The sequence below is a fragment of the Dendropsophus ebraccatus genome, chromosome 8 (assembly GCF_027789765.1).
Source record: "Dendropsophus ebraccatus isolate aDenEbr1 chromosome 8, aDenEbr1.pat, whole genome shotgun sequence".
NCBI lineage: Eukaryota > Metazoa > Chordata > Amphibia > Anura > Hylidae > Dendropsophus > Dendropsophus ebraccatus.
Genome location: NC_091461.1, coordinates 96,970,091 through 96,982,319, shown reverse-complemented (window position 1 = coordinate 96,982,319; position 12,229 = coordinate 96,970,091).

Here is a 12,229-nt window from a genome sequence, read left to right as displayed (position 1 = left end):
TATAAGCCATAGACTTAATGAGATATGCAGAAAAAGACACTGTGCCTTTGTAGTATAGCAAGTTATGGCAGTGCAGAATAACCAACAACAGTTCTAGTACTCAAATCTGGACTTAAATTCCTACTAAGTGCTCACTTTTTGGCACAGTGTGCATTATATATTAGGATACTTTGCTAAACTTTGTAAGCAAGGTTTTTCTACTTGTCCAGTCAGAATTAAGCTGACCATTGTAACAAAGCAATGGGTTTAGAATTGCTGTGTTACCAAACAGATTTGGCTTTGAGTCTAAGTACCCTCTAGGTTTCACCCACTATCCCACTCCAGGATGTATAGTCTGGATTTCTGCTGCTAGAGGGTATCAAGTTACTTCCTGAATGTGCGCCCGGAGTGGGTAGTGGCTTGCCCATCGAACCGGGTCTCAGCAGTGCTTGGCGCCAGAGGTAAGGTAAGGGAGTGTATTCACAGAGTCAGTAAAAGATAAGAGGGTTGATGCAAGAAGCACATATTCTTGGTTGGTCACAGGAAAGTTGGTTTGATACAGGGGGAATTAGGCAGAGACTAAGGGTGGTATTACACGGAACGATTATCGTTCGAAAAATCGTTAAATCGTTCGGATTTGAACGATAATCATTTTGTGTAATAGCAGGCAACGATTAAACGACCAACAAGAAATCGTTGAACGTTTAATAGGATCCGGACCTATTTTTATCGTTTGATCATTCGCTCATCTTTCGCACATCGTTCGCATATCGTTCGGTGGAATAAGAATTCACAGCTGAAACGTACACAATAGCGACGACTAAACGACCGCAAGAATGATCATAAATAACGATCATCGTTTCGTGTACTTGGGCGAACGATTTCGGGTCGTTTGCCTTAGCGGTCGTTTAAGATCGTTTATCGTTAATCGTTAGTCGTCGGAAAATTGCTTGGTGTAATAGTACCCTTAGTCTGGAAGAAAAGCATGGGTCAATACTTGGTTATCAGGAAGAGAGAAAGGGCATCAGGGAGAAGGCAGAGTTAGCTTAAATACTGTAGCCTCGGCTGAGTTGTGATGGGGACAGGTTTTGCATATGCGTACTGTATCCTTAAATAGCAGAAGGAACTGGGGTGTGCAGCCTACAGTTCCGGACTGAAACTGCAGCTGAAAAAGAACAAGCTAAGCAGCATGGTGGCCATGGCCAGGGCAAAGAGAGACCTGGCGGCAAAGGTAAGTGATAGGCTCAAATCATCAACCATAGTCTGGCACAACAGCTACACTCCAGGAAACTTTCTTGCTTTTCAAGCAGGTAGAAAAATTTGTGCCTTGGAACATACACTACAAATTCATGTGGTGTGCTCAGCCATTTATTAAAAAAAAAAAGTCTTATTTGTCAAACAACATACAAGAAAAAATTGCAGCACTCACAGCTTAAGTAGCAAAATCCAACATGTTCTTTTATTTTATTTATTTAAAAAACACAGCAGGCTGGGAAGCCATTAAGAGGGCATTGCCGGTCTCACTGGCGTCCTAGCCTGCGGTGTTTTTCAAAGAAATGAAATAAAAGAACAAGTTGGATTTTGCTACTGAAGTGGTGAGTGCTGCAATTTTTTTCTTGTATGTTGTTGGAGAAATAAGTCATGGGATTCTGGGGAAATCAAGAACCAACCGTACAGGAGATACTTTGACCTTTTTGTTAATGCTGGAAAGATCTACATCCAATCTTTAAAACCCCTAAGTAGGCAATGATCAGGGATTTAATGTTTTAACCTATGGTTTTCTTTTCCAAAGCAACGACCTAGAAGTAATGGTTGATAACCCCTATAGAAGGTATAACAGCTTCCATTTCACTTTGAAAAATGTGGGAAGATATAACAGTTAGGCTACATTCACACGTTCCATAGTTTTGTCTGTAAAAAGCAGATCTGCAAATACAGACTTAGGTCCCATTAATTTCAAATGGGCTGTTCACACTGTCCATATATTTAGGCATCCTCAATCCGCAAAAATTACTGAAAAGCTGTAGTATGGACTGTAGTTGCAGCACAGATTGTCCCATAGAAGTCTATCATTTTTCTAGATCTGTAAATTTTAGGGATAAAACAACCGTAACGTCTGCAAATCCGTAGTAAGTAGGGATGAGTAATCATTTTAAACCATTTCCACTTATTTAAGTATCACTTCCCCCTTTTTTGCTGAGCCGCAAAAAATATAAATTATAGATGCATTACGGATGAAATTTTTGCGGATTGTGGGTAAAGATTGTGGATGATTGCATATGACATCATATGTGGTCCCGAAAAACTACTGAACTTGTGAAAGTAGCCTCAGGGTCCTATTACATGGAGCGATAATCTGCCAAATCAGGCCAATAAATTATCGCACTGTGTAATAAAGACAACAAGCCGCTGATAAAAATGATCATTGGCTGATCTCGTCTTTTGGTCTTTCCTAAAAATCATCACAATAGTAATGGGTGGCCAACAGCTGATGACTGTGTAAAAAAAAAAAAGAAACATTTTATACATACCTGTCCACGCTCCCCGCTGCTGAAGCTTCTAGACCGATCTTTGAAGTGACAGGACGCTTAACCAATCACTGGCCACGGCGCTGTCCTGTCTCCGACATCGGGTGCTGTACAGAGCGGGCAAAAACGTGAAGAATACAGGGGAGCATGGAGAGGTATATATAAAGTTTATTACTTTGTAAGGGCTGTACGGACACTGTTAATAATGTCCATAAAGCCCTCGCTACATGATTATCGAGCCATGATTATCAAGCACTGATCTAGCAGATTGGGGCCCGCCTAGGCTGGGTTCACACTACGTTTTTGCAGAAAACTCATGCATTTGCGTACATCTGTTTTAATCAGTTTTTCTGTTGACTTCCATTATATAAAAAGGATCAAAAAACACATTTTTTTTTTTTTTTTACGTACTCAAAAACAAGGTCAAGTACGTTTTTGTGTACGTTAAAAAACTGGTGCATTTTGATCAGTTTTTTTTTTTTATATAATGGAAGTCAATGAAAAAATGAATCAAAACAGATGCACACATTTGCAGCCGTTTTTCCATCTTTTTTTTGTTTTAAAAATGGATGAAATAAACAAATTGCAAAAACGTAGTCTAAACCCAGCCCTATCCTGAGTATTGGGTCGTGTAATACGGCCCTAAGAGAAGGCCAGACAGGATTAAAGAAAAAGGTAAAAAATTGACTACTGGATCCATGGGCTAAGTCTATGTTACAATACAATGTTACCCAAAGTTTAGCTTGGAAGCCGTTGAGGAATATTGGTCTCTAGCTATCAAATGGCACCTCACAACCACAACCACAGCTAAATAATCATAAATACCAATTGCGTCACTCTCAATGAAGTCTTGACATAGGTCAATCATGCTCTACTGGATGCCATATTACACTCCTATTGTCTCCTAGAGGTGATACTTGGCTTGGGCATATGCACGAGACCTAGAGGTGAAGTGTTTTGTAGAATGAAGTGTTGCAACAAGGTATTGGTGGCGGCATGCCAAGTTCTGTTGGCGTGACTAAAAAAAGCACACAAGGAACAATTTGTGACCAAATAATTTTCCTTTTTTTTTCACTAGAAGGCAGCAAAGCCGTATTAGTACAAATGTGCAAGTCATCTTGAAGGATATGCCTTAAAGCAGAGCGGTATGTAAGCTGACCTTCAACAATAATAATCTGCCCACTAGTTTATTTCCTTTTATCATGTACTCTGACGCCACATGGTTCTGTTATGGTGACCCCAGTAAGTTCCTGCACCCCACACCTCAATGGAAAAGGATTTGACAAGACAACAATGTCCGAGTGGCAGAGGCTGTGAGAAAGGCACCAGGATCTGAGGGCCCTCTGTTCTGACTTGGCTCTCATTGCAGAAAAGGTTTGATGGTACAAAGGAGAAGAATTAGGAGAGATACAGCTCAAACACTCCACATTTTCCCACACTGGATATCCTGTGAAAGCCAGAAAGAAAGAGATGCAATGTGCTGGTTTGTACGTTGCTGGGAGCATGGGGCCATGCCAACTCTTAATAGTCTCTCATTAGCAGGAAACGAGGAAGGCTTACAGGGCCTTTCAGATTCAGTGTCATATTTTTTTTCTGGTTTCCGTGCCAACTGCACATCGCACTTTTCCCTATTTTCAGAACATTCACAATTTTACATTATGAAGGGTTAAATGTTGCATAACCATTGCAATAAGGTAGAAGCTGCATTACTAGCCGATAGTTCTGCCGTCCAGTTTCCAAGGCAACTGCAAGGCAGAAAAAAATGTGTGTGTATATATATATATGTGTGTGTACGTGTGTGTGTGTGCTAGGCTGCCCCAAAATGTCAGGTTGTGTGTCTTGTTTCATAATTTCATGAATCAAGGGCTGGCTATGATGATTTGGGCTTCGCTTTCGGTGTCCACGCACGAGTGCCTGCATTAGCCTGCATTTATTTTTGCTGTGAGCAACATCCTCACATGTGTCAAGTTCTGCCTTCAAATCTCTGTCAGATTTTGAACAGATGCCAGGAGTGAACACTAGGGGAGCTGTTGTACTGGTGATAAAAGCCATCATGGTGAACTCTGTAGTATACCAAGAAACACAAGTGCATGTGCATGGGATTATTCTGTTTCCCTCTAAATGTATGATCTCTGGAGCAGCCGCAGCCTTCTGAAACAGCCAGACTCAGCTAAAAGCTTTGTGGGCCTATACACACAAGGAGTTACAGCAAGAAAATACAGTTATATAAAAGATGAAAGAACCTGCAAAGACAAAACCACCCTGCGTTGGTAACACATAACTATGGTGCTATAGTCACTTACTGCACTGCCTTATGGTATTGTACCTCCATATAAGTATTGCACTTTGGGTACTGGGCTAAAAATATGGGGCTGTGCCATGAATGCCTGTTACTAGCAACACCCCTATGGACAGCCCAGTATTTTCTAAGCGTCCTTTTACATGGGCCGATGACAGTCCGATCAATACTATGAACGAGTGCCAATCTACTAGATCGGTGCTCATTTACTGGGCCTATTACACGGCCAGATAATTGTTTAGCAAGGCTGCATAGACATCGTTAGCGATGTCTGTGCAGCCTTTGACCAAACAGTTTACATTACCTCTCCACGTTCCTGGTCTTCTTCTGCTCCCTCCCCAGTCCCGCGGGCTGCAGCTTTAGAGCGGTCCATCTGAGCTGACAGGCCGCTCAGCCAATCACTGGCCGGGACGCTCTGAAGCTACAGCGGAGAACAGAAGAACACCGGGAACGTGGGCGGGTAACATAAACATGTTTGTTGAATCGACAGCCGCTATTACACGTAGCGATGTGCGATCAGCTACCGATGATTTTAGATCAGGATCTAAAGAAACGATCAGCCGATGAAATGATCACAGAGCGATAATTGGCCGAATAGGGCCAATTCGTCTGATTAATACTCAGTGTAATAGGGCCCTAAGGAGACTATATAATTTATTTGTACTTCTCAAGTGGTGGCAATGCAGTGACAAAAGACCCCCCTATGCAGCAGGACACCCTGTAATATCAGCATTAATTATATATATATATAATTTTTATCTGTCTCTACAAATTGCTGATTATATAATTATTATATAATCCTTGGCATGTTTACCTTCCTTAGCCTAAGATTTTACCTTAGATGTCCTACTCTTTGCATATGATATGCATGTAAATGACCTTGTGCAATCTGCAAGTGCTTCCTAATATCCGCCTGCTTTACTTTCTACAGAATATATCTTCAGCCAATCAGTCTTCCAGGCTTGGAATCACACCTCTTTAATGGTTTCGCCTTTTCTTAAGTGGACATGTACTTCTCACTACAGTAAATGTGACATTGGCAAAACTAGGTTAGCATGTGTCTTGTGTGAAGATAAAACATAACAAATATGAATGTACAGGTGACCTAAAGTATCGTTTAACTCCTTCAAGGATACCAAAATATATGTTAGATGTGTTTTCTTAAACGGGAAAGAATCCAACCTGCTGATATGTACCTTTAGTGAATAGGATGCTGAGGAGGAAGGTAAATGTCTTACCTTAATTCTCTGTGATTTTTCCATGGTATTAGCAGTTTAATCCCTATGCTAATTAGGCGTTTTGGTGCACTGGGGGTGGGGCTACCATCCCCAGTGCATCGATCCGCCACGACCCACCCACCCCTCCTAATAAATATCACCAGAACTCCCCCTGGTGCCCACAGTGGGCCAAAATGCATAATTGGCATTGATTAAATTATTGTATAATTTTTTTTTTTTTTTTTTTTTTATATTATTTAAAATATTAAGAACACTCTTTATCCATTAGATCCATTTCCATGTCTTTAAGGGTCCATTTACACAGAAAGATTATCTGCCAAAGATTTGAAGCCAAAGCCAGAACAGATTATAAACAGAGGTCAGGTCATAAAGGAAAGCCTGAGATTTTTCCTCTTTTCAAATCCATTCCTCGCTTCAAACCTTTGGCAGATAATTTGTCAGATAATCTTTCTGTGTAAATGGACCCTTATGGCCTGATCGTACGATTAACGTTTTCAAAGTAACAATTTTTTTTTATAACGATCAGCGTTTAGATGGAACAATATATCGTACAGAAAATTCGTTTTGCGATCGCTTTAGCCTATCTCACACATCAGTGAACGACTGTTTACACGGAACGATTGGCGATTATCGTTCGAATTCGATCGTTATAGCGAAAATTCGCCCGATAATCGTTCCGTGTAAACGTAGCATTCGAGAAGGTTCTGGTTTAGCTACTAATCCTTAATCTTGTTATTAGCTGCAATATCAGGAGGACTATTTACGTGAGGTCATTGCAGCAGGCATGCTGGTGTTGAAATGGTGGCAGATTTAGAGGCAAATACAGTTTTTTTTATTTGATGCTGATTCCATCCTGCAGACAATTTTAAAAAATGTCCAGAAATCCCATTTAGTAATTGCCACAAATATGGACCAGTTTGAGTGTGTAGTTCTTTTTTTTTTTTTTTTTTTTAATCAGATAAGTCAAACAAATGGGTGGACTTCCAATCCCATCTCTTAAGTCCTGGCCATTCAGCTAATCAGTGGCCAAGACGGGACAATGCTACAGCCAATGATTTGCTGAGAGGCCTGTCACTTCAGAAACAAGTTCAGAAATGCCAGAGGCAGCTGTGGTGAGCAGAGAATGCAGGAACAAAGCAGCAGGACACCAGGGGAGCCTGGACAGGTAAGTATAATCTTTATTTTTTTTCTTTACCCTAGCACCAGCCATTTGCCAGATACCACTATTATAGTTAGAGATGCACAGCCGTGGCTGATTATTTTTGAACTTGCTGAAGGACAACGATGAGCCAATGATTGTTTCTTTGGCTGATCATTTTCTTTCTTATGGTGCATTTACACGAAACGATAATTGGCCCGATCGTACGATTAACGATGTCGGAGTAACGTTTTTTTTTTTTTCATAACGATCCGCGTTTATACGGTACGATATATCGTACGGAAAATTCGTTTTGCGATCGTTTTGCGATCCTTAAGCCTATCTCACACATTGGTTAAATCGGCGAACGACTGTTCACATGGAACGATCTGCGAATTTTTTGCGAACGACGATTTGCTAACATGTTGAAAGATCAAAATGAACGATTTCTCGTTCGTCGTTTGATCGTTCGCTGCGTTTACACGTATGATTATCGTTCAAATTCGATCGTTATCGCGCAAATTCGCACGATAATCGTTACGTGTAAACGCACCATTACACAGAGCAATAATCTGCTGAATCGGCTTGTTTTGGCTGATTATCTTGGTATAATAGAGCCTTATGTTCGGATGAACCCGAACCTGACTGTTGGAAAAGCCACTTCCTGAAAAAAACATGGATGCATTTTTTCTAAGCAGTGGAATTCAAAGGCCAAGCCATCAGGTTTGGGTTCATCTGAACTAACTCTAAGTTTGCTCATTTCTACTGACCGGTCTAGACTACAGATTGGTAGAAACTGAGTGAGCGGCACTATGTTTTCTAATATTTGTTTATTGCCCTTTTCTGTGGGAGTGATACCAATAATACTTATACCTTTCACTATTGGCAACACTTATAATTTGTATGCCTATATGAATGATACAGAGAGTACCATCAACCACCAAGCCCAGTATGACTTGGCATCTTCCCAGGTTTGCCGTGGACTGTCTTTGTCCTGCTGTCAAGTTTGTTTTTGAGCCTTCTTGTCTCAATAAGAAAAAGCTAAAAATGATGTCAATTCTCTGGATTCTGTTCTTATTGATGTTGGTGATGAGAGGGCAGATAAGAGATTCTTGCATCATCCTATTTGTTTTATTAAACTTCTTGGCACAGTACCTGCGTCACTCCCAAAAACTCAACAGGGAAACGGGTAAAATAGACATTTGTGCAAATTGTATCTAGCAAAAGAAACTACAGATGAGCGAGTATTAAAGTGCTCGAATGCTCGCTACTCGAATCAAGTATTTTGGAAAAGCCACTTCCTGTAAAACATGGAAGCAGCCCTAGCAGAACCATGACTGTATTCATGTTTTCCAGGCAGCCCTAGGGGTGCATCCATATTTTCTAGGCAGTGGTATTTAAAGGCCAAGTAATTACGTTCATTCAAACTTACTGTAAGTTGGCTCTTCTCCACTGACTGGTCTAGACTACAGATTGGTAGAAGCAGAGTGAGTGGCACTATGTTTGTAATATTTTATTAGTGCCTTTTTATGCGGGAATGATACCAATAATACTTATACCTTTCACTATTGGCAACACTTATAATATGTACACCTGTATGAATGGTACAGAGAGTACCATCAACCACCAAGCCCAGTATGACTTGGCATCTTCCCAGGTTTGCCTTGGGCTGTCTCTGTCCTGATATCAAGTTTGTTTTTTGAGCCTTCTTGTCTTCTTAGGAAAGAGCTAAAAATTATGATAATTCTCTGGATGTTTTTTTTATTGATGTTGGGGATGAGAGGGCAGATAAGAGATTTTTGCATCATCCTATTTGTTTTATTAAACTACGTGGCACATTACTTGCGTCACTCCCAAAAACTCAACAGGGAAATGGGTCAAATAGATATTGGTGCAAATTCTATTTAGAGAAAGAAACTTGAGATGAGCGAGTACTAAAATGCTCGAATGCTTGTCAAGTATTTTCTGATGCTCGAGTGCTGATTCGAGTAACAAATCACTGGGAGACTTGAGCATTTTTTTCAGGGACCTCCTATTCAGCAGAGGGGAAGGTGTCTGGTGCACCTGAAAATCTCAGAAAGTGATGGAAACACCATAAAAATGGAACTGGCACAGCAAGAAAAGCATGCATGGATGCCTTAAATACTCACAGAGAAAGCAGGGCGCGCGGCCATGAGCTCTGCCCTCTCTCCCCTGCTGCTGTCATAAGATTGTAACAGCGGCAGGGGACAGAGGAGAGGGGGCAGACATAGGGACATCAGCTTATGGGATCATTATGACCCCATAAGCTGATGTCCAAAAACGACCTGGGCATTGATGCACCAATGACCCAAGGTCGTGAAAGGGTTAAAGAAAAAAACCCACTAATACAGCCCTTAAGAACTGGCCCACCTTTTACCTTAGTTCCCATCATTTCTGACAACCATAGATGCCGTAGACGAGGAAGAGCAAAAACTATACCCTCTGGTAATTGTAATTGTCTGGTCAGATCCAGACTCAGACATGGCCAGACCTATCCTGCTTAAATTTTGAAGGATTGACTCATAGACTCATCAAACCAATGCAAGTGCAAGTGCAAGGGCTGAAAAAAAAAATGAAAGGAAAGGGGAAATCCCATAACCCTTTATTACACATAAAGGAGGGCCTCAGGGGGGTGCATGCGCGCGGATCACCGGTGAGGACGTGCCTCATGTGAGCTCCGCTCTATCTGCTACTTAATCGGCAAACTTCAGCGCCGCATTCCGGCCCCATAGCTCCTAAGCCGGTCTGATCCACCAGGGAACATGTCAGGCACGAACAAGAAGGGCAAACACCAACTTACTCAAAAGCTGTCCCAGTCTATCCCGGATATTTTCCGCAACATGCAGAGTCTGCAGGAAGATTCTTGGACTCCCTTACAAGCCTCTGAGGAGGAAGCGGAGCACTTGCCTGATCCACGAGACACGCCAGCATTGTTTTGGTCTATCCAGAATATGTTTCGCAAAGAATTGCAGAAGGTTCTGTCAGAATTTACTACACAGGTCCAGGAATTGGGCCAGCGGGTGTCCGATGCCGAGCACAAGATGGACGAGCTGACCCATACGCTTGAGTCGGACAGATTGGACATTATAGAGCACGGAGACCGCCTAGACCAAATGGAGCTTAAACTGGAAGATCTAGAGAATCGGTCCCGTAGGGCCAACATCAGAATCAGAGGCCTGGACGAGACCCACACCGATCTTAAAGGTACAGTTACTTTATTGTTTAAAACGCTGCTCCCTGAACTCCCTTTGGAGATGTTACGCTTTGATCGGATACATTGGGCGCTCACTAGACCCCGCAACAACAAAGTACCGCGTGACATTATACTACGTCTCCATTACCCTGAAGTGAGAGACGACATAATGGCGGCAGCACACAACTTGGACCCACTGCCGGGGATGTCGCCTTCTGTGAGGCTTTATACTGATTTGGCGCTCACTACCCTAGAACAGAGATGGACTTTCCGCGCCATCAAGCTAACCCTGATGAAACATAATGTGAAATATCGTTGGGGCTTTTCATTTTCTTTGAGTTGGACTATCAACAACTGCTATTATGTTGTCCGTACCTTGCAAAAGGCCAAGGAGGCCTTGAAAAAGGAAGATATTTCATGTGAAGATTTAGATTCACTACCGAAACAACAACGGCCCGCCAGACCCCAGAGAACCTGGACTATGGTCAAGCCTACCACCTGCCGACCATCACCCCGATCTGATGACGACTCTGCACCCCCATGAAAGTTTCCTGCTATTTTATATTATAGCCCTCCAAGAATGTCATTTTACCCCGCAATCACAGCCTAAATATTTTCATCCCCATTACTCCACATACTATATAGCTCCCTTTAGTTCCAAATCTAGAGGAGTGATGCTCCTTCTCCACAATTCCCTCCCCTTTACTCTCCAGTCACAGACTGTAGACCCAGAAGGTAGATTCCTTATATTGCTAGGACAACTTTATAGTAGGCAAGTCTGCCTAGTCAACTCTTATGCACCAACAGATAATCCCTTGGGCTTTTTTACTGCATTATGTTCCACGTTATCCACATTGAACTATGAAACATTAATTTGGGCGGGAGATTTTAACATGGTTTACAATGGAAAACTGGACCGATCAAATAATTCCCCACTTAGAAGGACGGGCACTCAGCAACGCCTTTTATGCTCCTCTTTTCAGGAACTGGGCCTTGCTGACACATGGCGAGAATTTAATGGCCTGGCTAGAGGCTGTTCATACTATTCTCCCTCCCACCACCATTATACCCGGATAGACTGGATTCTCACCAATGCCTCGACTCTCCCCTCCCTACTATATGCCAGACATGTTCTGTCATCATCGTCGGACCATGGCGTGGTGCTAACAGAATGTGACATGATAGGTAAGTTAAGCAACCCTTTAGGTGGCGCTTAAATGAATCACTGCTCACCAACCCACGATTATTGACACAATTACGTGATGATCTCACTACTAACTATTTACAATCTAATACCACGTCATCGTCCGATCCTACCTGGGTATGGATAGCCCATAAGGCCTCTATGAGAGGCAGACTGATCTCCCTGGCCACTGGGGTAAAGCGGGACCGCAACAGCGCACAACTCTCCCTAGAAAATAAATTACTTTGTCTTTCCATCGCTCACCAGCGTAACCCTACATTGTATTTACACTACCGTTCAAAAGTTTGGGGTCACATTGAAATGTCCTTATTTTTGAAGGAAAAGCACTGTACTTTTCAATGAAGATGACTTTAAACTAGTACTAACTTTAACCCCTTAACGACCGCGGGCGTAAGTGTACGCCCCCAAAACCCGTGCCTTAGCGCAAACGGGCGTACATTTACGCTCGCGGTTTCCCCGATCGCTGCGTGTACACACGCAGCAATCGGGGAAGATGGCCTGCTATAATGTATAGCAGGCCATCCTAGCTTGTCGGCACGGGGGGTGGTTAACTCTCCCCGTGCTGACGATCGCCGCTATTGGCTGATCAATTCAGATCAGCCAATAGCGGCGATCTGAAGCTTTCCGGG